This window comes from Pinus tabuliformis, chromosome 7, assembly GCF_031772625.1.
Source record: "Pinus tabuliformis cultivar Carrire ecotype Pingquan chromosome 7, CPIR1, whole genome shotgun sequence".
Classification (NCBI taxonomy): domain Eukaryota; kingdom Viridiplantae; phylum Streptophyta; class Pinopsida; order Pinales; family Pinaceae; genus Pinus; species Pinus tabuliformis.
In genome coordinates this window covers 902,382,359-902,410,023 of record NC_142293.1, presented here as the reverse complement: position 1 = coordinate 902,410,023, position 27,665 = coordinate 902,382,359, and the positions used below count along the sequence as shown (strand labels likewise).

At 39.4% G+C, this 27,665-nt stretch overlaps 1 protein-coding gene across 2 annotated transcripts in view; it reads right to left on the bottom strand.

Annotated features, from left to right (window-relative positions):
• LOC149250531 (Tetratricopeptide repeat (TPR)-like superfamily protein) overlaps window positions 1-27,665 on the bottom strand; it is a 201,941-nt gene that overhangs the window by 96,677 nt on the left and 77,599 nt on the right. The window lies entirely within an intron of this gene.

Here is a 27,665-nt window from a genome sequence, read left to right as displayed (position 1 = left end):
GATGTGGTGGCATTCCCTCACTACCAACAGAGAAAAAAAAAGTTTTTGGAACTCACTGAAAGTTCTATGGTAGGACAATAAATATAACCACTGGATAATAGGAGGGGATAGGAACTCCAGAGTCCATACCATCTCCAGAAGACAGTGGAGTTGACGGGGTTCCAAAGAGATAAACACCCTGATAAATAGTTCAGGCTTAGGAGCTTCACTACTAGAAAAGCATCACAAATAGATGAACTCAAGGTAAGTTTCAGTTAAAAAGCATGATACTAACTCTTGGTCACAAAAATGGCTGACATTAATGGGGAAGAATACAACTCCTGAAGCAATCTTTCTTTGATCAAAACTGGCAACTTCAAGAGGAATTCTATACAATAGCAAAAATAATTCAGTGGAACTTGGGTGGTGACCTAATGGTCACATTGTGCATAATTCATGTAGATGTTTGTATATAGAGAATATAGAATAAGTTGGAATACAAAATGTTAGGTTAGAATATGAAGAGTCATGGCCAACTAAAGGCCAAATATCAGGTAGCTTATATTAAATAGACATCCAAAGAACATTTATGAGTATCTGCTTTTCGAATAGAATTTCATTCTTCTGGGACTTCTCTCGTTATTTCCTTCTGTGACTGTATGTTTCTATTCCTGTGCATTCTAATATTCATAGTATCCGAGCTGCAAAGGACAGAAGATAGTGATTGAGATGCAGTGTAGGAGCTCAAGACTGAGCAGTGAGGATGTTTAGCTCCAAAGGGTCTTTTCAGCAAGACTTGCTTATAGGCTTCAATGGGGGGTGTAGTTTGATCAGTCAAGTTTGGGCATTAAGGGGGAAGTCACAAATTTGAGAATCAGTGGTGACATAATGGTCACATTGTCTATAAATCAAGTAACTAATTGTATATGAGTAAATAGAATAAAGTTGGAATACAAAATGTTAGACCAGAATATCGGGATTCATGGAGAATGATGCAGGTGTTTTTGAAAGAGATAAATACCCTTATAAATAGCTACGGCTCAAGAGCTCCATTACTAGCAAAGTGTGACAAACAAATGGACTAGAGGGAAGTTTCAGACAAACGGGTGATACTAACTCTTGGTCTCTCAAATGGTTGACACTAGGTAGGAGAATCCAACTTCTGAACCAATCTTTCTTTGATCCTTTGATCAACAATGGCAACTTCATGAAAGGAGTTATAGACAATAAAATAGGAATTCAATGGAATTTTGGTAGCGACCTAATGCTCACATTGTGCACAGTACATGTAAATATTTGTATATATAAAAAATATAATAACATTGGAATAGAAAATTTTGGGTTATAATATGAACAGTTATGGCCAACTTAAGGCCAAATGTTGGGTAACTTATATTAAATAAACCAGTATTGATAATATCGCCGATATATCAGCGATATTAGGAAATATCGCGAAAATTTTGGCAAGACGAAATATCGCCAAGATTGCTTGAAAATATCACGATGTTTCGGAAATATTGCGATATCTCAGCCAAAAAAACGCGCGACGACCCAATTTATCACCGGGAAAGCTGGGTCGCGGCTAGAAAAGCGATTTTTGGGGTTTTATTTGCTCATTTTGGTTTCTTAGTCTTGGAAAAGGAAGGGGAAGAGCTTTGTGGTGATTTTCAAGGAGGGATTGGGGATCAAACAGCCATTATCACCACCAACTAAAAAAAATTGTGGATCAAAGATTCAGGAACAGTGAGACAAACTTCATTTCTTCCATTAATAGGTGTGTTCTTAAAAACCCCTATGTTAATGATTTTTTTCATAGATTTAAGGTTATGCTTGCTTGCCTCTTTACCTACCAACATTTTGCTCCTTTGTCTTTTTTCCATTTGCTGTGATTTACATGCCCATGAGACAATGAAAGGGTTTTCTCCATATTTGGACAGCAAGCTTCCATTTTTTTTACTTTCTTATGCACCCTCTTATTGACATTTTTCATTGCAAATAATGTAGTAAAAAAATTATTTTTTAAAATGAGTTGGTTATTATTTTTTGTGTATGGGGGTTTAAAGGCAATTTTTTGTTTTCTTGGTGCCCTAGGTTTGAATTAGCTCACTACAAATATGCCAAAAGCCTTGGACCCATTTTGGGAGTATAGGGAATCTGATGGTGGGGCAAATTGGGCATATCTAACATGCAAATTGTGTGGGGACAAGATGATAGGACGGGTTACGTGATTGAAATACCATCTGGCTAGACTCTCTGGACATGAAGTTAGGCTTTGTAAGGAATCTAGTGTGGAGCTTATACAAAAAGCTCTTCAAGCAAATGAGGAAAAAGACAGAAAGAAAGAAGAGGCAGAAAGAAACAAGGCTGGACATGCAGGTAAATCTTTTGGGATTTCTTCTTCCGATTTTGAGGCTGAGGGTAGTGGTAGGGGCTCCACAGCGTCACCTGCTAGTGCTAATGTTACTGGTAGTGGGAGGCCATTGCAAAAATGGTGTACACTAACACATTTTGGCAGGGAGTAGAAAAGTGTGCTCAATTAGTGAACCTATAGTAAAGGATCTGAGATTGGTAGATGGGGACAAGCCTGCAATGGCTTATTTGTATGAGGCCATGGATAGGACCAAGGAGGCCATTCATGCTTATTATGCAAACAAGGGTTCTGCTGGGCTTGATAGACAGATGATTGTTGAGAAATCTAGAGCATGAGTAGTTAAAAGATTTCTCTGCTTGATAATTACTTGTGATATACTTTTACTTCTTAGCTTATAGTATTTTCTTCGTTATGTTATTATTGTGTTCTTTTCATCAAGACAATTACCAATATGCACAATAAAAGACAAGTGACAATGACACAGTATGTAGGCTTGTCAGTCAGGGCCAAAACCTCTCACCTCTTGAGAGGAAAAAACGATCAAAACTTTCTTCTTAGATCTTCAATTGATGAGTACAAAGACCATGACAAAGACCCTTGACTATAGTATCCTCCCAAGAACCTTGTCGCTAACCTTGATGCTCTACCTCTTCCTTCTCTCAACTTTTCTTCTTGATCTTGAACTGCTCTACTCGGCTCCTTCTAGAGAAACTCGGTCTCTATTTCACACTACTTCTCAACTTCCTCTAGAGAAACTCAATCTCTATATCTCTATCTCAGTCACCCAGAACATGTACCCTAGAAGAATACTTTCTTTGTTGCCCCAGAAGAATACTTCCTTCGCTGCCCCAAAAGAATACTATTTCGCTGCCCCAGAAGAATACTTCCTTCGCTGCCCCAAAAGAATACTCTTTCGCTGCACCAGAAGAATACTCCTTCGCAACCCCAAAAATATTCTTTCTTCGCTTGTCCCAAAAGGAACCTTCTTCGCTACGCCCAGAAGAGTCCTCCTTCTTTTGCCCAAAAGAAGCCTATATTTGCACTACCCAGAACAATCCTCCTTCGCTTGCCCTTCTTCACCTCTTCTTCGCACTTTTCTTTTCTTCTTCTTCGCACTTCTGCTTGTAGAGATGCTTGTCAAGTTGGTTGCTTTAAGTGAGGCAGAGTGTGGCTTATATATACACTTTTACTCATGTCATTTAGGTCGACATGATTACTTGTAGTTAGGCCAACATCTTCTAGCAGTTTCTTCCATCGTTGTAGGTCGACTTGAAGAGGATAAGTGACAAGGTCTTGGAGGATACTTTACATAGACAAATTTGACCTTTTACAAAGTGTAACATGACTTCATTACATGACAATGACTATCATTTTATGACTAGATGACAAATAATTCCTAAAGACTCTCAATGGGAGTCTTGACTCAAAAGCAAAATCTCTTGCTCATGAGACCCATGAAGAAAGCCAATATAATAATTTTATTTTTCTTCTTTACATCTCATTACATAAAATCATAATTACATGTCATTATGAAGACCGAACCTAGTTACACTTTTCAACAATGATGTTATGGGATGTGATTGATAGTCGATGGGCAACGATGCTTCATCGACCCATTCATGCAGCAGCACTCTTCCTCAACCCCGCATTTTCATACAAATGCGCCTTTGATTTCCATGGCGAGGTGATAGAAGGGCTCCATTCCTGTCTTCAAAGGATGGTACCTAATCCTGAGCTTTGTAGCAAAATCAATCGCGAGATACAATTTTATCGGGATTGTGTTGGCCTATTTGGTTTTGATGATGCTATTAGTGAAAGGACCCTCTTCATGCCACGTAAGTGACAAGTCATGAATCATTATAATTTTCAATTTAGAATTTACTTATTTATAATTATAGATTTTTAAAATTCAATTATGTAACTTTTATTTGAAAGTTTAATTATGTTTTAAGTTTTTAACTTTTGTATTTCTTTACTTTGTTGTAGATATTTGGTGGCGAAGCTATAGTGCAAGGGCACCAAATTTGCAGAAATTGGCCATAAGAATCCTGAGTCAAACATGTAGCTCTTCAGGGTGTGAGCGCAGTTGGAGTGTATTTGAAAAGATACACTCAAAAAAGCACAACAAGTATAACTTCATCTTAAAGTTTAGAAACCTTCGCGAATCCCACAAGTCCATAATATGAAATCTATAAAATGTTTGGAGATATTTTTGTAAAAATATTCTAATTTATAATATTTTTATAAAGGCTATATATAATTTTTTGGGATTTTTAGGGTAAAATAATTTCATTCTATAAAATTTGGACAAATCATTTTTACAAAAAAATGGAAATTAGCGAATCTTTTTTTTGGAAAAAGTATAGAAAATTAGCCCATGGGCGAATATTAGCCCCTAAAATTTTCCATGCCTTCAGTTGAGCAATTACATTTATTGTAATTTTAATTTATGACCCTCAAGTGTCAAGAATCAAGACTCATGAGTTTTTTTGACCCTCTTACAGGTTGGAGTTCTCACGCCTCAATGATTTAGTGTATGTGCATTACAATCTCCAACTTCGAGTGAAGCAAATAGAAACACCAATGGACTCAAATGCCATTTCCTTAAGACAAAATTGATGTATTGTCTCAGTGGAGGGTTGTTAATTTTAGATAACAATGGTATGTTCTATGCTTAAGAGCAATTTTACTTCAATTTTCTTATTAGCCCAATATCAATATCCAGTTTAGCAATCACATCAACATGATAGTAAAATGCAGATAGAACATAAACAATAACAGTAGAAGACAAGCCAAGGCAAGAGGACACAAGATATGGCACTAGCTAGGGACAAACCCCAATGTGGATAAGCTTCACCTGGATCTTATCTTGATTGGTAAAAGCTTAAACCTGCCTTAACTATAGCTTGGTCGGGAGGTCGCCTTAAGAAAGCGAATATGGGAGGAAGTTGGGAAAGGGCCGGGGATCATAAAGCGAATATTACCTTCCTACCCACCTATCTTTAAGCGCGGGAAACCCGTGATCAATTCTTCTTATTATTCTTCAAAAGTTCAGCAGAGAGAGAGTACAATATACAATATTCACTTGCCCAATCAAAGTGAAATCAAACCAGTCAAACAACAGCGACAAAAATTCAATGTTTGTCAACAGGGCAAATTTTGACCTCCAAAACAGCTCGGTCAAACTCGGTCAACTCAGCCTCTAACAACTAGTCAAATCATCCCAAAAACAGTCTGAAAATATCCAATCAAATCTGGTCAACGAAGGCACCGCTGCAGCAAACCCTTCTGTAGTCAAATAGCCTCTATTTTTGTGCCCAAAAATGCGGTCTACCCAAACAGAGATATCCCTCACAAAAACGCAGTGGTTCAGAGAGATCCTCCACAAAAAGTACCAAGATGAGTGGTTCACCCTCAACGAGTAATTAGAAGAGGTTGGGGTCTGCCTCACTCTTAGTGAAAGCCAAACCAAGAATATATCCATCGATCTTGATGTACCATGTGCGTGGAGTCACGTGCTCCAAAACTTTGTGAGGACTCCTATTCTACAGATACACAGTTGTATCGTAGGCCTCGGCCCACAAAAACAAGGGCAATTCCTAATCATAAATCATTGCCCTCGCTACTGCCATTACGGTCCTATTCTTCCTTTCAACAACCCCTTTCTGCTAAGAGTTGTAAGGTACCATGAGGTCTTTCTTGATCCCTGCTGCCCTACAAAAATCCTAGAACCCATTGGAGGTATACTCACCCCCATTATCCAATCTCAGCACCTTAATATTCTTCCCGATCTGGCTCTCCACAAGAGTTGTGATCTCCTAAAACCAACCGAAAACCTCACCCTTGATCTTCATGAAGTAGACTGAAGTCTTCCTAGAAAACTCATCTATGAATGTTGCAAAGTACAAAGACCATGTGATCGACTCCACAAACATAACACCACAAATGTCTAAGTGCACCAATTCTAGCACTCCCTTAGACTTGGTCCCGCTGTGAGAAACACGGCCTTGGCTTCCTTGCTAAGTGCACAACCTTTTTCACACTCCTTCCTATTCCACCCTTATCCCTAAGAAACCTCTAACCATTCTCTGTAACAAGGGAAGAGCCATGTAGTGTAAGGTGCCTCATCCTCCTATGTCAAGTCTCGCACTGACTATCACTCTCATGTATGAGAGCCTTCACCGACTGTCCTATCAACAAATAGAGATCCTTCTCCCTTCTCCCAATAACTTGCCTTTAACTAGGATTTGCTCCTTTCAGCCCAACGGCCACTTCACCTCCCATGAAGCTGACCTCTAGTCCTTTGTCCTCCATGGCTGAAATTGATATGAGATTCTTCTCCAAACCCAGTACATACAACACTTCGTTCACCTCCATGATACCTCCTAAGTTCATCTGAAACTCAATGTTGCCACTCCCTCTATTGCATACTTGGTGTTGTCACCAAGCTCTACATCATATATATCTCTGGGCTCCTTGGCCATGTTGGTGAAGATGTCTCGAGATCCCGTCATGTGATAAGATGATCCACTGTCCATGAACCAAACACCTCTATGGTAGCAGAAAGGCATAACACCAAGGCAAATTTCTTCTCGAACATTTCAACCAACTTGTCCATTGTGCAGTGGTTGCCATGGTTGTCTTTCCCTTGCCCTCCTTCTTGTTTGGCCACTAACTAACTCCCTAAACTTGCGATATGTTGATGCAGGAGCATCACCATCAGTAAATTCATTTTGACAGTGATGGTCAAAAATTTCAATTACTACAAGAAGTGGGTTTCCTAAATTATTTGAAATACTTGGGAAAATTAATATTTAGTTAGAATTGTTATGAATTTATATAAAATAGGAATTTGTTGTTGTTGATTCTGAAATATATTGTAATTAGTTTTAATATATTAGATAGCTTCTAGATTTAGGAATCAAGTCCACAAATAGGGGATCTTAACAAATTGTTTCTTTTGTAATTAAACAGAACTAGTAGCTCAAGTAAAGGGTTCTGAGAATCTGTGTGCGTGAGTGTGGATTTGTGTATTTTCTGAAGAAAGGGACTGAATAAATTCAAGATTTTTTGTTCCCTTTGTTGTGTGATTACTGGTGCTCTGCTTTGATTTGAGATTGCTTCCAAGTATTGTGTTATAAATCTATTTCACATCTATGTTTAAAGTATTGTTACAAGGCTCAACGTAGACGATGTAACTCCGAGTGCACAGTCAAAGCTACTATATCCTTGTGCAATTAATTTATTTGGCATCGGCAAGTTATCATAGATCGAACTCCTTTGCGACAAGGTAGTCCTTCGGCATCGGGTTATTCTGCAATCGCTGAACAGGAGTGTTCCATAGAGGCAAACTTTGTAAAGGTGAAATAAGGCGAAGTGTTTAATTCTTGTTCATAGCACAGAGCCCGAGGAGTAATCTGCAGTCGGGTGAGAGGGGGAGTTTGTTGAACCTGTTCAAAGCCCGACCCCTAACTCATCTACTGCGGATTCGGTCCCAACCTCAGTCATGAGCCATTGTAAACAAAAAATCAGAGAAGCCCCAACCTTCAACTAATCCATAGTAAGTCGGCCCCAACCCCAATTAGATTATGAACAAGTGCAATTTAGTATGTTTCTAGCTAAGTTTTCGTTGGCTGTTTATGAATTTTAATGTATGATTGTCAGTGAGTAAAACAAACTCTTTAGGCATTAAATAATGCTACCATTTCTTCAAAGCCCGCACAACAACATAAAATTCCTTATCATATGAAGAGTATTTTTTCTTGGCTTCATTTAATTTCTTGCTGAAATAAGCGATTGGACACCCATCTTTACTCAAAATTGCTCCAATAGCACTACCACTGACATCCATCTCCACTTGAAATGACTTTTAAAATTTAGGCAGTGCTAAAATTGGTTGCTCTGTGATCCTTTGCTTCAACAATTTAAATTTTTTATCTGCTGCTACGGTCCACTTAAATGGCTGATTGATTTCCTTAATGGTTTCAATAATTGGTGTACACAAATTGATGAAGTTTTTAATAATTTTTTGATAAAAACTAGCAAGTCCATGAAAATTTCTTACCTCATACACACTTCATGGAATTTGAAGCGAACAAAGTTCCTTCTGTAAATTAATTACTTCAAAAGTCTTGGAATTTCAAGATATCCATAAGGATACAAATATTATATATTATTATGTCTGAATAAGAATGAATGATTTACAAATGAGAACGAGAGGCTTGCTTATATACCAAGCAAGTGTCTCTTCATGAAGAGTCATGTCTCATTTAGACATGCCTCTTCAACCTAATTACTACTTAACTAATTATTATTTATGATTATTATCATTTACATTATATTTATATTATTTATATATTTTATTTGTTACATTGCCTTCTTCCTCAAAAAGCTTTGTCCTCAAAGCTTGTTGATGACAAAAGGCTTGATCTCTTTTTCGGCTTCGAACGTCTTTCTATCTTGGAACAGTCATCTTCGTCGATACAAGCCGATATGATCTTCTTAGTGACAAACAAAATTGTCGCACTGAGAAGGGATCAGAGTCCAGACCATTCCAGATTAATTTTCTGTATAGTATTCTAATCACTGGAATTTTGTAACGACTTGTCAGCGTAAGACTGGATGGATGTTACGTCATTATTCTCTGAAACATTAATTTGTTGTCTTTGGTTTGAATGGTCCTGATACGTAGCTTGGTTGATTTGTCTACTCTCGTGATTCGGATGCCGATATAAAGTTTTTAGATTTTCTTTTGGTGAAGATGTTGTTGAATTGGTTATGGAACATTCACTTGGGATGTCCATTGTCTGAACTGCAACATCTAAGTGTGTCGTTTCTTCAACTGACTTGTCTTCTTGAGTTGTCATATTCACTGGATCAGTATTCGTTCCCTTATTTTCAACTTGAACTGTCGTGACTGGAGAATTCGATACTTCTTCTTGAGTGACTTGTTCCAACTTATCTTTTAATGCTTTCTTATCCTCCTCCTCAAGATATTGGCATTTTACCTATCTTCAATGTAACTGATTTATATCCTTTCAAAGAAGAAGATGGTATTACAAATGATGCAACTCTTAGTAATGAAAATCAAACTAGTGGACAAGAGAACCAAATGCCAAAAGCAGTTCCAAAGGAGATTGAAGTAGTGTTGGACCAGAAATTGATGAAAAGAACCAGAGGGAAGATATATTATCAGTAATTAATCAAGTGGAAGAATCAATCAGTTGAGGACTCTACTTGGATGACAGACGCTGAGATTTTGAAATATGGTGCTACTGTGGAGACACTTATGAAGACTTTCTTTCCCTGGGAGTCTAATGCAAGAACAACACCATCAGTAAATTCATTACGACTGTGATGGTCAAAAATTTCATTTAATAAAGGAAGCGGGTTTCCTGAATTATTTAATTATTTGAAATATTTGGGAAAATTAATATTTAGTTAGAATTGCTATGAATTTGTATAAAATAGGAATTTGTTGTAGTTGATTTCCGAAAGATATTGTATTTAGTTTTAATATATTAGATATCTTTTTGATTTAGGAATCAGATCCACAATCAGTGGATCTTAACAGATTGTTTCTTTTGTACTTAAACAGAACCTGTAGCTCAAGTAAATGTATCTGAAATCTGAGTGCCTGAGTGTGGATTCGTTTATTTTCTGAAGAAAGGGACTAAACAAATTGAAGAATTTTCATTACCCTTTGTTGTGTGATTATTGGTGCTCTGCTTTAATTTGAAATTGCTTCCAAGTTCTGTGTTATAATTTGTTTCACATCTATGTTTAAAGTTTTGTTGCAGGGCTCAATGTAGACTTTGTAACTCTGAGTGTGGTCAAAGCTACTATATCCTTGTGCAATTAATTTATTCGGCATCGGCAAGTTATCATAGATCGAACTCTTCTGCGATGCGATAGTTCTTCGGCATCGGGTTATTCTACAATTGTTGAACATGAGAGTTCCATAGAGGCAAACTTTATAAAGGCAAAATAAGGCAGAATGTTTAATTCTTGTTCATAGCACAAAGCCAGAGGAGTAGTAGGCAACTGAGCAAGAGGTGGAGTTTGTTGAACCTATTTGAAGCCTGACCCCCAATTCATCTGCTGCGGAGTTGGTCCCAACCTGTTGGTCAAAGTTGTCATTGATGTCAATATGGCATTGTTGGAGATGGAAAATATTCTTGTGATACATGAATAACCCTAACCTCATGAAAACCATAGGAGGAAACCCTAAGCATGAAAATGATGCATGATCCAATGATGAACAATGAAGCCCTAGATGCCCATATTCTATCTTGAATGATCATTGATGCCTAATAAAGCCCTAGCCCCAATCCTTGATGCAAGCCCTTGAACTAATGCTTGATATGTGATGCCCTAGCCTCGTTGAAAATGCCCTAATCCTAATAAATGAAGAAAACATTGAAGAAACCCACTTCTTGCTGTCATAAACTTGAAGGCCTAATTGATCAAAAATGGAAGCCCTAATCCTAATGTCAAGCCTTAAATGAAGGAGCCTTACCTTGAATGCCAAAAACATAGACATAAAATACTAAAGGCTGCCATTAGAATGACAGTCTCACAAACATAATTTTATCGATGGTAAAATGACCTCATCTAATGATGAAATTGGCATTATCTTATAAAGGATATTTTTCCCTTTCTAATGAGCCCTTACTCACCCTCTAACTCCTCATAGGCTGTGAGAAAATGATTTTACAAGTTGGAATAATGTATTTCTTATGCCAGCCGACATAAGCATACTTGCACAAGTCAGCTCCATGGCCAAGAGACATGTCCATTCATTGGAGAATGAAAGCAATATATATTTACACCTAAACACTTCATTTGAGATCAGGAATTTTGGTGAAGATTTCAGAGAATAGGTAGATAAGAAGACAGAGGTAGAAAGGAGGTCGAGAAGAATTTTGTTGGAGCATTTTCAGTGATAAATTTATCCTTCTAGCTCGGAATACAGGAACAGTGGACAGCTTGGTTTAAGGCTCAGAATCTTGTGAAGCTTGTCCATTCCAGTCGACAGTCATCCCTGAAAACCTCAGACTGTTTGCACCTTGGATAAAGCTCGGATTGGATCAGTGATAAACCAGTGAACAGTTATTCTTATTTTATCTGTGATAGCTACAGTGGCTCAGATTTGAATCCTTCAAGCTCGGACTAGGAGCAGACTTCTGGACAGTAAGAACAGTCTCCTTTGCAGGCTCAGATTTGGGACAGAGAACAGTCTTTACTAAACCTCAGACCTGTGAGTAAAGTTAGAACAGTGACCAGCCAGTGGACAAGGAGCTCAGACAGACTTTGACTCTCTACATTTGAAGCTTGATCTGAATCAGTAAATAAGGAGCTTGGAGTTGTCACTTGTTGACTGTCTCCTCGGACCTGTGGAAGGATTGGTGAGGAGGCTTGGACTGTGGGCAGCTACACCAGTTCAGTGACATATTTTGAGATCATCTTAATGACAGTTTTGTAGTAGCCCATGGACATCAGTTGGAGCTTTGAACAGTGGATTATTTGGAGCTTTAGACAGTGAAGCATTTGAGAATATTGGGCAACATATTTGAAGCAGTTTGTTGAAAACATCCTTATGAATACTTGGGTTGATTTGAAGATACCTTGAGGGATTCCTAAAGATATTTGGAAGACTTGTAGAAGTTAGTCTGGAACTGATCTTGGAAGACAAAACCTCTTGCATAAAAGTCAAACTTGTGAAGCAGTCTAGTAACATCATTTGAGGCAAGCGTAATATAATAAACTAGAAGAGCTGTCACCTGTTGGAGGCTTAATTGAAGTAGAAGTTTGGTGTAGAATTTGAGCAACTTATTGAAGACACCATGATGCACTGTTGAAGGCCCTCATGATGTAACCTTGGAGAAAATGTTTGGGTAACATGAAGAGCAGTGGTGACACCTTCTAAGAAGACAAAGTTGTCATTGATGGAGATTTGGAGACTAAGAGAGGGCAGCGTTGAAGGTGAAGATATTGTCAAGGCTGGTTGCAGAAGATATTGGGAGTCTTGAAGAACAAATGAACTTATCTTGACGAATTGACGCATAGGGTTGGAGCCCTAGAGGATAGGAGTCCTCAAGAAGACCAAGTTGTAGCCTGTACCAGAGATAGGGTTGGAGCCCTAGGGGTTGGTGCCTCAAAGTGACAAGGTTGGAGCCTTGGGAAGATAGGGTTGGAGCCTCATGAAGTCCAAGTCGGTGTTTGGCAAAATACAGGTTGGAGCCTGGAAGATTGAATATTGGTGTCTTCATCTAGTGTTGGAGCCCTACACTATATTGTACTTGATTTATTGTAAAGAAGAGGATTGAAGTCCTCGTTATTCCTGATTAATAAATTATTTATTCTTATTGTTCATTTGTATTCTAATTATAAGTGATCTAACTGGTAAAAATAACAATTGAAAACAAACACTGATTCACCCCCACCCAGTGTTTCCAACACGACCTCAGTCGAGAACCTTTGTAAACAAAAAATCGAAGAAGACCCGACCTTCGACTAGTCCATAGTAAGTTGACCCCGACCCCAGTCGAGAGTTGTAAACAAAACATTTTTTTTGAAGTTTCAGCCCGATCTTGTGAAATTGTAGAACCGGTAGGCCATTTTGTATGATATTTAATAAAAGTGGGTTTTCAAGGGTTTTCTTTGGATTTTCAAATAAAAGTGGGTTTGATAATAAATGTGTTTTGGAGTCAAATAACCAAGCAAGAGCACTAGAAAGACTAGATCAGCATCACATGCAGAGCACTTGACTTTGCTCATGTCCTTCTCCTCTTTACCCTGTGAATACCCACCTCCACTCTGGTTCAGCTTGGCCTTCCCTTTGCCCTTTTTCACTTGTGCAGTAAGAGCAAGCTCCTCTTTCTCCTCACCACTCCTTCATTGTCCTTCGGTCAATTAATTAAATCATCCCACAATCGGCTCCAATCAGGAAGTTGTTACGTAGCCAAGATCCCATCCCAATCAGGAAGTTGTTGCGTAGCCAGGATCCCATCCCAATCAGGAAGTTGTTGCGTAGCCAAGATCCCATCCATAAAGGTGGTCCAATGCTTGGCCCATCCTTTCATAGCCACTTTCACAATCTCTGAATCATTCACAGCCTCCTCAACATCTAACATGTTGTGTCCTTCCTTGATATGGGAGGAATTATGTGATCCATCACACCATCCAAACTTGTACCCATAGCTTTCACATCCTTAAGGTTGTGCTTAGCTGCTTGGTTTGGATTTGAAGGAAATTGGGATTTGTGTGTTCATAAAATCCCACAAACCATTCATTTTTAAAGTTGTGGTGATCTACTCCATCCAGGGGCTGAAATTAACAGCCCCATCCAATCTATCTTCATATCGCAAACTACTTGGTGATGCCATCTCATAAATCGACCTTGGCCACAAAACCCCAACTACAAAATTAAAAATAAATAGCTGTCGTAAAAAGAAGAAATCCGCTATTGCAAATCCTAGTGATCTTGGATCTTTGTTCACAGTTTTTCTAGTGCTCAGATACCATGTTAAATCTCCTAATACCAACCCCCAATTTATTTTCTAACAACATTTTTTATTCCCAACAACTTATTTATTTTACCAAATAAAATTTGAATTGTTGAAAAAAGAGAATCATTGGTCTGGAAATGAAACAAAGAGATCAATTACACATTACAACAGATAAACACCCACAACAATTCTTCATTTATTAATAAGAAAATCAAGGTTTCGACCCAAAGAGAATTTACAAAGAAAAACACAGTGATTGGAACCTACAACTCAATCCCACTAGAATAATTTGCCCCGAGGAAATTTACCCGACTGGAAACTAGCCACTGAAGAAATTCAGTACGGAGAAAACCAGTGTGTGCACCTTGCTCTCGCTTAGCCTCTATGCACTCACAAATCAGCCCTTCCAAATTTGGCCTCCCTAGCAAATGTGCCTTCTTGCTTCAGCAATTTAGCCCCTCCAATCTCTAGCAAATCGGCCTCCTAGAAACACTCTCAGAAATATCCCTGTATTCTCCTTCCTTCTCCACAAGCGAACTAAGCCTCTCACTCTAGAGAATTCGCTCTCTCCTTCTTGAGAACATCTCTCTCCCAAAAATGTTATAGCTGCCTCTCCTCTATTTTGTGTCTTCACCTTTCCCTTATGATTTCATTTAATCTTCATTAAGCCCAAATCCCTAACCCTAATCTCCCTTCTACAAGATCTACGAGATCAATGGTTGAGATTATTTCTAAGTCACTTAAATAATTTTAATATTTATCCTTAGAAAATGACTTAATAGTCCACAATAATTAATTGACTATGATTATTGTACCTTTCCTAATTTAGACTTGAGAAAGAAGACATAAATGCCTAAAGAGGCAATAAATCATCTCCTACATGCCCAGACACCAAGCCTATGCAGAAGACCTTCCAAAGCTACCACTAGCTTCAACAAATATGACAACAACCAATAGCCATACAGCGACCAACATAACTAGAGTACTAGTGCCTGCAACGAGTGGAGAAAGCTCTTAAGACATGAGAACTGGCTAAAGGACCTGGTGCAGAGAGCTAGGGATGAGGGAAACCACTGAAGAAAGCAGGGCTCAAGACGAGTGAAGCCCTCTCAGTTTCCTGCATATTCAGAATCTCTCAATTTCTTGCCTCCCCCTAGCAGACCACGCCCTCCTCACCTTCTCCCTCTCTACTTCCCCTCCTCACCTGGCCCATCCAACCCGCTTTGTCATCCCCTTGCACCACCTTTGTTTTTGAGAAAGATCATACCACCTCTTACACCACCCACCTTAAGGAGTTCCTCCCTTCCATTTCCCTCTTCAAGTCACAAGACATAACCTACACCAAGAATGAGATACTTTCCTCGATCCTCATGGGAGCTAACCCCACTCTACTTGTCATCACACCCAAAAACCTACCCCTAACTCTTGCCCATGAACCACTAGTTTGATGATGAATGTAAATCCCTCCCCAATCAGTTATGTCTCACCCTCACACATGACCCATCTCCCTCCTCCCACCTCTACAAAATATATCATAATCTCCTTCATTGTAAAAAACAAGCATTTCTCTTCGAAAGGAAATGGGAATGTTGTGATGCCTTCCACCACTCCTCGAAAGCCTTTTGGTGTGCCCTTTTTCTTCAATCCCATACCATTTTGCCTAACCTTGACCCCAAACCATGTTCTCCCACATCACATCCCTTTAAAATAATTCTAAACAACCTCCCCCCACACCCCACACCCGCTTGCCACCTTTTCTCTAAGTGGGACATTAGGAGAGCAATCAAAGCTATGTCTACCAACAAAGTAGCTAATGAGAAATGACTTCGGGCTAAATTCCTTAATCATTGTGTCCAATCCCTTGATTCACATATTCTTGACTTCTTTAATCATGAGATATGTTTAGGCTTCCCCCCATCCTTGGCCAAACACATTATTCATCTGATCCACAACTCAAGGAACAATTTTGATCCAAACAACTATTGAATGATCATGGTGAATCATACATTCTCCAGGCTTTGCGCCATAGTATTACACCATTGGCTTTCTGAAGAGTTGGAGAGTCATCATCTCAAGGCTAGAGGACAAGCAACTTTCCACCCCAACTACTAGACGATTGATCACACCTTCACACTCTGAGCCATTATTTAGGAGACGCATCATCGCTCTTCAAAGGTTTACAGTTGTTTTGTAGACTTTAAAAAGCATTTTGATTTAACACAGTCACAAGGGAGGCATTATTTCAAAGACTTTGTGACACTGGCATATGTAAGACCTTACTAGCAGCCATTATGAGACTGTATGAGTCAGTTTTGGGGCGCCTCAAGATAGCACACACCCTTTCCAACTTCATTCAGAGAACCATTCGGGTAAAACAATGGTGCAACCTCTCACCGATCCTCTTTGGGATCTATATTGATGAGCTAGGGTCCTTCCTTCACGAGCATATCCAAGGCAGTGATGGTTATCTTCTACATCAAGTGTTGATCTCCCTACTCCTATTCATTGATGATGTAGTCTTGTTGCCCTCTACTCCTGAGGGCATACAAAGACAAATCAATGCACTAGCTATTTTTGTGACCTCCGACAGTCAATGGTCAATCTGGTTAAAAACAACGCTTTGATCTTCAATGCATCATGCCACTCTTATATAGATTTACATTTCTACTACCGGGGGTTAGAAATTAAGATCGCCACATCTTACACTTAACTAGAAGTACAGTTCACGAGGCCTTGTTTTGTTTTGTAGCGAGCTCTTCAGCCTAGGCTTAGTAAAGGGTATGGTTCCTTATCCCTTATTGAGAGACAATGCTTCTACGGGAAGTTTTAGGACGTCTAAACCAAACTCTAACTCACAGAGGCAATTATCAAACCAATAATTATCTATGGCTCTAAGATCTGGGGACCAAACTTGTTGCAGACAAACTAGACTAGGTTGGTGAGAGTACAAACCTTACTTCTCAAGTGCACCATCCAATGTAAGTGAACAATTCCACAACACATCATTCAAGCAAAATTTGGTGTCTACCCTTTCCGCCTCAAGGTCATTATCCACTTGGTTTCTTTCCTTCATACAATCCGATCTCTCAGAGACTCTGCCATTAGGATTGAGACGTATCTTACGCTTTGTTTTCCTTGAAAGCTCTCACCTCAAATCCTTCCCTAGGCCAGACACAAGTTTGGTTCTCAAAGGCATCTAAGAGCCTTTAGACATTTACTATCTCCCCATAGCACCTTCCCTTGTTCGAATTCTCCCTTGATGCAACACACCATATCTTGCTAACTAGATGGGTATCGAACTAGGCTATCAAGCAAGATTCTATAGATTGTACACACAGGTCACTTGGGTCTCACCTCCGATAAGCCTGGACTCGAAGATGTCTTTCTACATAGAGCACTTTCTGGAGCTACGTAATGGCATGACTGTTTGCCTCCTTATACATGCAAACATTGGATACACTCATTGACGATCCCTTTGGGACAACTCCAAGTCAGTTCCCATCGACTCCAGATAAATACAAACCAGCATATACCATGATCTAATGGGATCTTCCAAGAGTGCAACCTTCAAGAGCCAAAAATGGAGATGCACCTCATTTTTCGGTGTCTCATATACTATTAAACTCAAATAGAACACTATCACTACCTCTATAGGGAATCAGGAAGCTCCCTCTCTACTTCCTTCTAATACAAAGATCAGAGATGCTTAGACCTCCCCATCAAGGAGATTTTTAACCACAAATCTTACCTAGGATTACCAGACCAATTACTGTTGGAAATTCAAGGGGGCAGCTATTAATTCCAATTTTACTCAACCTTAATATTTGCTTGTGAACTTTGTTAATCTTCTTATGTTCCTTAGATCTTTTTCATCAAGAACAAAACAGTAACAATAGAGGACACAGAAATTAGGCTCTCAGCCAGGGGAAAACCCCTCCAAGGGAAAAACCCAAAAAAACTCTTCTCTTTTTATAGAATCTTCTTCCAATGAGACCACAAAGACCCAAACCCTAGACCAAGTCCTCCTCCAAGTACCAAGTCAGCCCTTCCAACAAATCCTTCCTTGATCTAGCGCTAAACTTCAACCTGCAATTTCGACCTCCTAGCTTCAGTACTGCTTCTTCGACCTGCAACTTCGGTCGTTGAGACCACTGTAGAAACCCTAATCCAGCTTCTTCTTGACACCTCCCTTGAGCAAGACAGCTCCAACCAAGGTCAATGAGGTCACGATAGAGTAGTTCTTCCTTTCATCAACAAGAGACTGAACTTCATCCTACTGCAACTCAGATCTGCAATTTTGTCCTCTTATGTAGCTACAAAAACCTTAGTTTTCGCATGTGTGAGAGAGAGAGCCCAAAAACAGATTTTTCCTTGCCTTCTTGGATTCCTTTTGTCTTCTAGACCTTTGCTCCTTCGTCCTTGACTCTTCTTTCCCTAGATCAAAAATTTTCTCTTGAGATCGAACTTGATGATGAGTGTAAGTCAAATGAGGTCAAACTGCTCCTTTATATAGCCTTTTCAAGGGGTTGAATTCCCTTCTTTAGGTCGACTTGACGCTGCCAAGGTCGACTTATACTTTTAAAGTTTCCAGGACTTTCTAGACTCAAAATAAATTCTTTTCCCAATTACATTTTGCCCAGAAATGTCTTATAAACATGATGTTGACTCCTCTGACTCGTGACAATAAATCCTAAGACCTAACTAACCCTAGAAACATGAAGAACATGCTTTACCTAGAAGACCATCAATAAGAAGCATGAAATCCATGCTTTAATAATAATAACTTTTCTATTTCTTCTTCTGTTTGTTATATAGGATACATATTGAAATTAGTACAACAATTATGAACACCGAAACTAGTTACATTTTCAACACTCCTTTTTAACTAGGGAGGCATTCATAATTGTACAACCAATACAACATCATTCGCAAATGGAAGAGTTCTCATAAGAAGAGTCAGATTGATAAGCCAAACTGTAAGCATCATCATTATGACCAACATTGTCTCTGAGGCCTAACTAGACAAGCTCTACATTATTCAAGAGCATTATGTTGGGAGGCTTTACGTGTGATACCGCACTACCTCTACAAGGCACATACCCCATCCAGATGTTCACAAGGTATGTCCTTTTAGGACTATTTTTATCTTGGATCTCCATTCCTGAGTCCTCAAAGAATTTTGGTCCTCTTCGACCACTCTTCTCTTGGATACCTTCCCTATCCTCAAAGAGTGTTGGTACCTATCCTTTCTTGGATTTTGTATCCACCAAGAAACCACAGATGCTTATCCAATCCTTCACCAATCTCTCTTCATTACCTGAAGAAGGGAATGCACATGTGATGTCCAACATCACTCCCTCTCAACCAGAGAGGATATCCCTATTCTCTCTAGAGAATAGATCCTTGCTCCTATCTAAGGAGACTCCTTAACTCCCTCTCAAATCTAGAGGAGATTCCTGACTTCCTTTCTATTTGAGAAGTCATATCCACAAGCTTTCCAGCTTGTCTTCATAAGAGAATCAGCTACTAGTTCTTTATAGATGTTTGGCTCCCTCTTTTCTCTGTATCCCATCATATCGAGCCTACTTCCTTTCGAGGTATCATGGATCCATCTTCACTCTTCAATCTTGTGACAGGATCTAGGTCATTTTTCTTGCTCATCACTTTCATCTTCGACATCATAGATGAAGGCATTGCATTGAGCCTTTCCAAACTTCAAGTTGATCATAGCTTCCTCATGAAAGTGATCTTTAACTTTCATGTTTTCTTCTCGCATTGCTACCTTTCAATCCCAAGATGGGCACATTTTGACTTCACAGTTGCCAGGTACCAAATATTGAGCTTCCCTCAATATTCTTCATACATTTCCATCTATACAGTTGAACTTTGCCTCAACTATCATGATGTATTGCTGCAACATTCTTCCAGGTAGCAAAATAATATGTAAACCAGATAACCAACAATAATTAAAAATAGACTTACCTCCTCATGATGACCTTCTCATCCAAACATCAACATCCATCTCCACTTGAGTCTTCCTTCATGCATCAAAGTGCCCAAGGATCTAACTTGATTACCAAGTTACAACCCTTTCTTTTGGAGATTATAATAGATGTTAATCATATTTTATATATAATCTAGACAAAGTCTTAATTCTTTATTCATCCTTGAGTAATTCAAATTATTTTCTTTAAAGCATCACATAATCATACAAAGCATGCCTTTTATCTTATCCTCGTGCCTCAAGATTCTACCCACAAGAATCTTTTCCAAGAGTCACTTCCAATGTGTATCCCTATGCCTTTTATTCCATCATCTAGTTATATGTCTCATAATGACTCATTGCAATCCTTCATCCCTTTAACAATATTGTTTCCACATTACATGGAATGTACACTAACCTTCTCATAATGCTTCTCCCAAGAAGCTTTCATAATGATGTTTCTTCCAAGATCATAATGATCCACCTAAGCGAGATCACTGCCTCTAACATAATGTTAGATAATGCTCCGATGAAAAATATGCAAAAATGGTCTATCTATCTTCTTAAAGACTTGATGATTTCTACAAAGCAACTTAACCAAGTAGACTATACATATGTTACTATCACATGTTTCTCTCTATCTATGATGTTATTACAAAATCAAGACTTTTTTAAAGTGAACAATAATGCATATTATCCTAAAGGAAAGACCAACTTACAAAGAACCTGTCAAACAAGATGCCTTCTTTAGTAGTAAAGATCCTTTACATCTTCTTTCTTCAGTTGCTTCTTAGGTTCTTTTGTTTCCTCAACTATGTGAGCCTCATTTCTTTCCTTTCTCTTATTGTTTTGTTGACTTGGACAGTCCCTCTTATAGTGTCCATATTCATTGCACTTAAAGCATTGAACCTTGGACATATCTTTCTTCTTGGACTTCCCAAACTTTCCCTTCTTCAACTTCTTGACTCGAGCTAGAAAGGCTTGAGATTGCTCATTTGATCCAATGTCATCTTTTACTTTGATCCTTGATTCTTCCAAAATTCATTGAGCCCACAACTCATCAAAAGGAGTTGAATCTTTCTTAGAGTAGATGCTTGTTGCAAAGTTGCTCCATTCTGGTGGCAATGCATTTAATACACAAATGGTCATTTCTGAATCAGAAATTGTCTCTCCAAGTCCCTGCAAATGATCTCTCACTTGAGAGATCCTCATTCAAAAGGATGCCTGTCTTCATCCTTTGATTTCTTCATCTTGTATAGTTTATTCCACAAAGATATCTTTTGTCCTGGTGTACTCACAGAGTACAAGTTCACTAACTTGTCATGCATAGCCTTGGAAGTTTTCAAATTTGAAACAAATGGAACAAGAGAATCTTTGATGGATTCAACCATGATCTTTTGTGCCCTTACTTCCCCTTTCTTGTACTTTGCTAGTTCTTGAGTCTTGTCTTTTCTAGGTTCAGTGATTTCCTCGGTTACATATTCCATTACCTCATGTTCTATAAGTGCCAGGTCAATCCTTTTCTTCCATGCTACGTAATTTGATGCTCCACGAGCTTATTTCTCTCCTTGCAGAAAGAACCCATATGACCAGTAGATTCAGAGATAAAGTAATAATATGACATTTACTTGATGACCAAGATTCTCCTCTTCCTTGATGACGTCTTCAACCTTTCTTAATGCCCTCAAGACCTTCGGAGAAACTTCAATAATTTCCTTGAAAAATGTTTCTTGGGATTCCTTCAACAACATCTTTCAAGATGAATGATACCAAGATCCTTTTAATGCTTCCTTCAAAGATCCTTTCAATGAACCTTTAAATAGATCTCCTCTTCTCCAGAGACAACCTTTCTTGTAGTCTTCCTCTCAAGCCTTCCTTTGATGTGAGCTTGATGTAGTCTTGATCTTCTTCAATGTAGAAACCCTTCTTCTAGATCAATAGGTCCTCTACTTCTTTTCTTCTACAAGATGATTCTTCTAGCTGCCTTCTTGTTCACCTTAGCTCCGATACAATGTTGGAAAATTCAAGATGGCAGCTACTAATCCAATTTTCCTTGACCTTAATATTTGCTTGTGAACTTTGTTAATCTTCTTATGTTCGTTAGTTAGATTTTTTTCATCAAACAAATATAAAGAACGAAACAGTGACAATAGAGGACACTGAAATTAGGCTCTCAGCCAGCGCAAAAGCCCACCAAGGGGAAAACCCGGAAAAACTCTTCTCTTCTTATAAAATTTGCTTCCAATGAGACCACAAAGACCCAAACCTTAGACCAAGTCCTCCTCCAAGTACCAAGTCATCCCTTCCAACAAGTCATTCCTTGATCTAGCACTAACCAACTTCAACCCGCAACTTCGACCTCCTAGCTTCAGGATTGCTTCTTCAACCTGCATCATTAGACCTTGAAGTTGTTATAGAAACCCTAATCCAGCTTCCTTTTGAGACCTTCCTTGCACAAGGCCGCTCCAGCCAAGGTCAATGAGGTCATGATAGAGTAGTTCTTCCTTTCAGCAATAAGAGACTGCACTTCGTCCTATTGCAACCTTGATCTGCAATTTTGACCTCTTCTGTAGCTACAAAAACCCTAGTTTTTGCACATGTGAGAGAGGGAGAACCCAAAAACAGATGTTCCCTTGTCTTCTTGGATTCCTTTTGTCTTCTAGACCTTCGCTCATTCTTCCTTGTCTCTTCTTACCCTAGATCAAACTTTTTCTCTTGAGATCGAACTTGATAATGAGTGTATGTCAAATGAGATCAAATTGCTCCTTTATATCGCCTTTCCAAGGGGTCGAATTCCCTTCTTTAGACCGACTTGTACTTTTGGAGTTTTTAGGACTTTCTAGACTCAAAATAAATTATTTTTCTAATTTTATATTTTGCCTGGAAGGGTCTTATAAACATGATGTTGACTCTTTTGACTCATGACAATAAATCCTAAGACCTAACAACCCCTAGAAGCATGAAGAACATGCTTTTACCTAGAAGGCGATCAATAAGAAGCATGAAACCCATGTTTTAATAATAATAACTTTTCTTTTCCTTCTTTTGTTTGTTGCATAGGATATATATTGAAATGAGTACAATAATTATGAAGACCGAAACTAGTTACATTTTCAACAATTACTTCATAGTTCCTTGTTGATTTGTTAAATTGGAGCAATAAACAACAGGTAGAGTTCCAGAGCGCACCAGACAACAAGATAGTGAGACCCCATATTTCTCGACATCCTCCCCCTCTAAGAGACCACCAAATATTATTGAGATCGGTTTAGAGGTGTCAGTCCACACATCAAACCACACATCCTAGGAGCATTGGAGAGATCACTCCAAACGAATCCAAAGTAGAGCACGCCTCGCCCATCAAAATACCTCCTAAATCCGAAAGAGCAACCAAAGATCCATTTGGAGTTTCCTTCTTTCGACCTAAAATTTCAAGAGTATCCCTAACTTGTAGATTCCCCCCTCCTAGATCGTGTGGACGGGCTCCTCAATGGGTCCAGATGACTCCGACAATGAGCCAGCGCCCAGTTGGCGCATGGCCATCAGACTCATTAGGCCTTCACATCATCGACCCTATCTTCCGATCTCCCTCTTTCACTCTGTCTCTCAATGGGTTCTTAAGTTGGGATGTCCACCTTTCAAGCCTTGGACAAACTCCCTTATTGTTTTGTATCACTGTATCTTTGTAATGGTTTTATACATATGTTCTAATGTTATGTAGGTTTCTTGCTTTGTATTATTTTCACCATTTTCTAGAAGTTGCACTTGCACTCCTACATAGCATTCAAATTGGTTGTACTCTTCACTCCCATTGACCTACTTATGTGGTCATTTATTGGACATTAATAAAATTGGCTTATCTTATCTTGTTGTTTTCTTGTTGTGTGTTTCTATTCCTGAGCATTCCAGTTTTCTTCATGGTATCAAAGGTGGAAAAAACAGAGGAGAGTGTTACAAATGCAGTGTAGGAGCTTGAGACTTACAACATCTAATTCAATTCCACAGGGCCTTTAATTCAGTTCCTTGGGATCTTTTCAGCAAAACTTGTTTATAGGCTTCTAGAGGGGCTAGTTTGATCAGTCAGTGTGGGCATTAAGGGGGGATGTCACAAATTCGAGAATCAGTGGCAACCTGATGATCACACAATATCAGTGTTTAAAAAATCGATAGAGTCGGCTCCGATTCGGTGAGCCAATCGAGCCAGACCCTCGACCGGTCTAGCTCGACAGAAAAACCGGTCTGGTGGCCTGTTTGTTACCGAATTGGTCGAGCCGGTCACCGACTCGGACGGTTCGCTAACAAACAGGTCGACTCGGCCCAGCCCGAGTTAAACTGGTCGGTTCGGCCAACCACACCCAAACACACCCAGCCAACTTTTTTGGAGGGAAAAACGGACCCCTAACTTGATTCTAATTTGGTTTTAGGTTATTTTGAAGTCCATTTACCTCTCCCAAGCCTATAAAAGCTACCCAACCCCCTCACATTTCCTCATAGCTATTTCATTGCATTTGTGTGAGAATTTGTGAGGAGTTTGTGAAGAGTTGTGGAATTTATTTTTGGAGCAGCAGTGAAGAGTCTTAGGCAATCATTGGAGCCGCAGTGAGGAGCTTCTTGGGCAACGATTGGAGCAACATTGAGGAGTTGGTTTGTTGGAGCAGCATTGGGGAGACGGTTTGTGCCTAGAGGTATTTTTTTCACTTCTAAAATCTATTTTTGCTTTTTTTGTGCACGTCTGGAAATTGAAAAGAGTATTTTTTGTAAAAGAAATGAACATTGAAGCAATGTTTTTTTTTGTTTTCATTTTCAGATTTTTTCCTTCCATTTCCAAGTCCAAATATCAGAAAATGGCTCCTAGGGTGAAAGATGTTGTTTGGGCATACGCTGAAATGATTGATAATCAAATGCATTGCACTTTTTGACATAGAAAAATTAAGGGGGGTGGAGGGGGCATTCATAGGCTGAAACAACACTTGGTTGGTATTAGAGGCCAAATTACCCCATGTGAAGCACCATCAGCACAAATTGGGGAGATTACGAAGGAGTTGCTAGATAACTTTGAAAAGTTTGAGCAAGAAAAAGTTAGGCAAAAAGAAATAGAGGATGAAATTGGGAGGAAGCAGAGTATACAACAAATGATGGCTGCCAACCCCAATTTTGATTATGAGGGCTCTTCATTTATCCCTTGCACTAATGCATCCAACCCCTTTCGCTATGTTCCTCCCTCTTTGGAGTCTATTCAAGAAAAATGTAAGGGTAATATAAAAAAGACAGGTGATATCAAAAGTTATTTCACACCCTCCTCTCCATTAGATGCACATGGTCCTCAAGCTAATATAAGTCATATGCAACCCACTTTAGATGACCATTGGAAGAAAGAATTGAGAGAGACTGCCTGTGATTACATAGCTAGATGGTGGTGTGATTATGATATCCACTTCAATGCTTCTCGTTCACCATATTATGAACATATGTTTGATTCCATATTTGCAACAGGAAAGGGCTTCAAAGGCCCTACTATACATGAGTTAAGGGGATCTCTCTTGCAAAAATAAGTTTCCTCCATTGATGAATATTTGAAAGATTTCAAAAGCTTGTGGGCAAAAACAAGATGTACCATCATGTAAGATGGATGGACTGATCAAAGGAACCGCACCATCATAAACTTTCTTATCTTTTGCCCACAGGGAACCATGTTTCTAAAATCAGTTGATGCATCTGATAAGGTGAAAGATGCACACTTGTTGTTTCAGCTTTTGGATGAGATCGTTGAAGAGGTGGGGGTGGCTAATGTTGTTCAAATCATCACAGATAATACCTCTAACTATGTTCTTGCTAGTAAAATGTTAAGAGGAAAAACACAAAACCATCTTTTGGGCCCCATGTGTTGCACATTGCATAGACCTCATGCTTGAGGATATTGGCAAAATAGATCGTGTAAGAAGATTGTAGAGCACGCCAAAAGCATAACAAAATATATCTACAATCCCTCATGGATTTTGAGCTTGATGAGGAAACACACAGGGGGCAGGGATATTATTAGGCCTGCCACCACTAGATTTGCAACTCATTTTTTGACATTGCAATCTATGCTTTCCCGACATAGAAACTTGCAAAGGGTGTTTTCCAGTGATGAATGGAATGAATGCTAATGGTCTCGCAAATAGAATGGCAAAGATGTGAAAAAGAAATTTAATGAAGAAATATTTTGGAAAAAGGCAGCAAAGATTGTGAAGGTTGTTGAGCCACTGGTTAAGGTGTTGCGGTTGGTGGATGGGGAAAGTGATCTGAAAATGGGGCACTAGAGGCTTCTTGTGAACTTACAAGAACCTCTCCCACTTCCAAAGCTTAAATATTCCCCAGTCTTTATGATTAACCAATTGTGGAATTGGTAAATGCTTGAAAATAGAGGTGTATGCTGGTGTTTGTTTTTAAACTGTTTATGTGTTTTAAGTTTATTTGCTTGAACTGATATAAAACATACAACAACAAATAAAGTAGCAGATACGATGCAGCAACAAGCAATCACACATAACAGCAATATTAATTTGGAGTTCACCCAAAACTCTTGGGCTACATCTCCTTGAGCTCTAGTCAACTCGACTAGGCTCTCTGGGATTATGGCAGCAGTTCTTTTACAAGCTCCACACTCAACTCCATTGTTTTACACAGAAACAATGGGCCCAGAACACCATCTCATCCCTGGCTCTGAAGCTCTCGACTTTCTAGCTCTGGCTCTGGCTCTGGCTCTTGGCTTTGGCTTTGGTTCTTGGCTTTGGCTTGTGGCTCTGGCTCTTCGGCTCTGGCTTTGTGAGCTTCAGCAATCCGCTTGACCTCAAAGCGACTGTCTCAGCAACTTTCAACTCTCTAGTATTTCGCTCGACCTCCAAGCGATTCCCAAAAACTCCCTCAGCTGCTTTGTGCATTAGCTCTTGTTAGACCCCTCCTCAATTGAGCTCCCTGGCTCCTTTGAAGTACTTTTTCGGCTTTTCGGCTTCCCCAGTCGTTTCTCTATGTGTTATCATCCCTCTGCAGCCCTGCAGCTTCTCTGTGCGTTGTCTGTTCGACCGGCCATCTAGCTCTGCAGCTTTGTGGCTTCAACACATCATTGTCTGCCAAAAACACCCGCTTGCAGTGTCGCATGATGATCAGGAGCTGTTACAAGGGATCGGGGCCGTTTTCCAGGCGAAAAGCTGAAAATGGAGAAAAATCCAATACATAGAGATTTTTCCGAAAATACACTATCGGGCATGAATTCCGGACTTGAAATGCCATTAAATCGCCCCTATAAACCCATCGGGTCCGCCATTTTATCACAATTCGCTATCACATGGCGAAATGAACAAAACCCCCAATACACAGGAAATACAAAGAAATCCCGTGTTTCCGGATTTCAAATTTTATGTAATCAGGTCTGGCCCTTATCGCTTATCCCAATCGCAAATCGTATAGGCCTACTATCGGGGATCGTCAATCGCCAATTTAATCTAGACCGTTGATCTGATCCCCGATCAAACGGTCCAGATCGCATCGCATATCGCTATCGCATCGGCCCTATGTGTCGAGTATCGCCAATCTCTCGACAGCCGATTTAATCCTGGCCGTTGATCTCATTTCGGATCCAACAGCTGAGATCGCACGCCGCGGATCGGCATATCGCATATCGCATTTCTAACAACCCGGGGGTTTTATCTACTGACTACGTCGATCGCCGATGCCGATATCGGCAATCGCAATGTCACATCGGCCCAGGGTCCCTTCCTTATGTTATTTACATATGTCTGCCTCTGACCCGATATGTCGGGGATCGACAATCGGGGTCTCT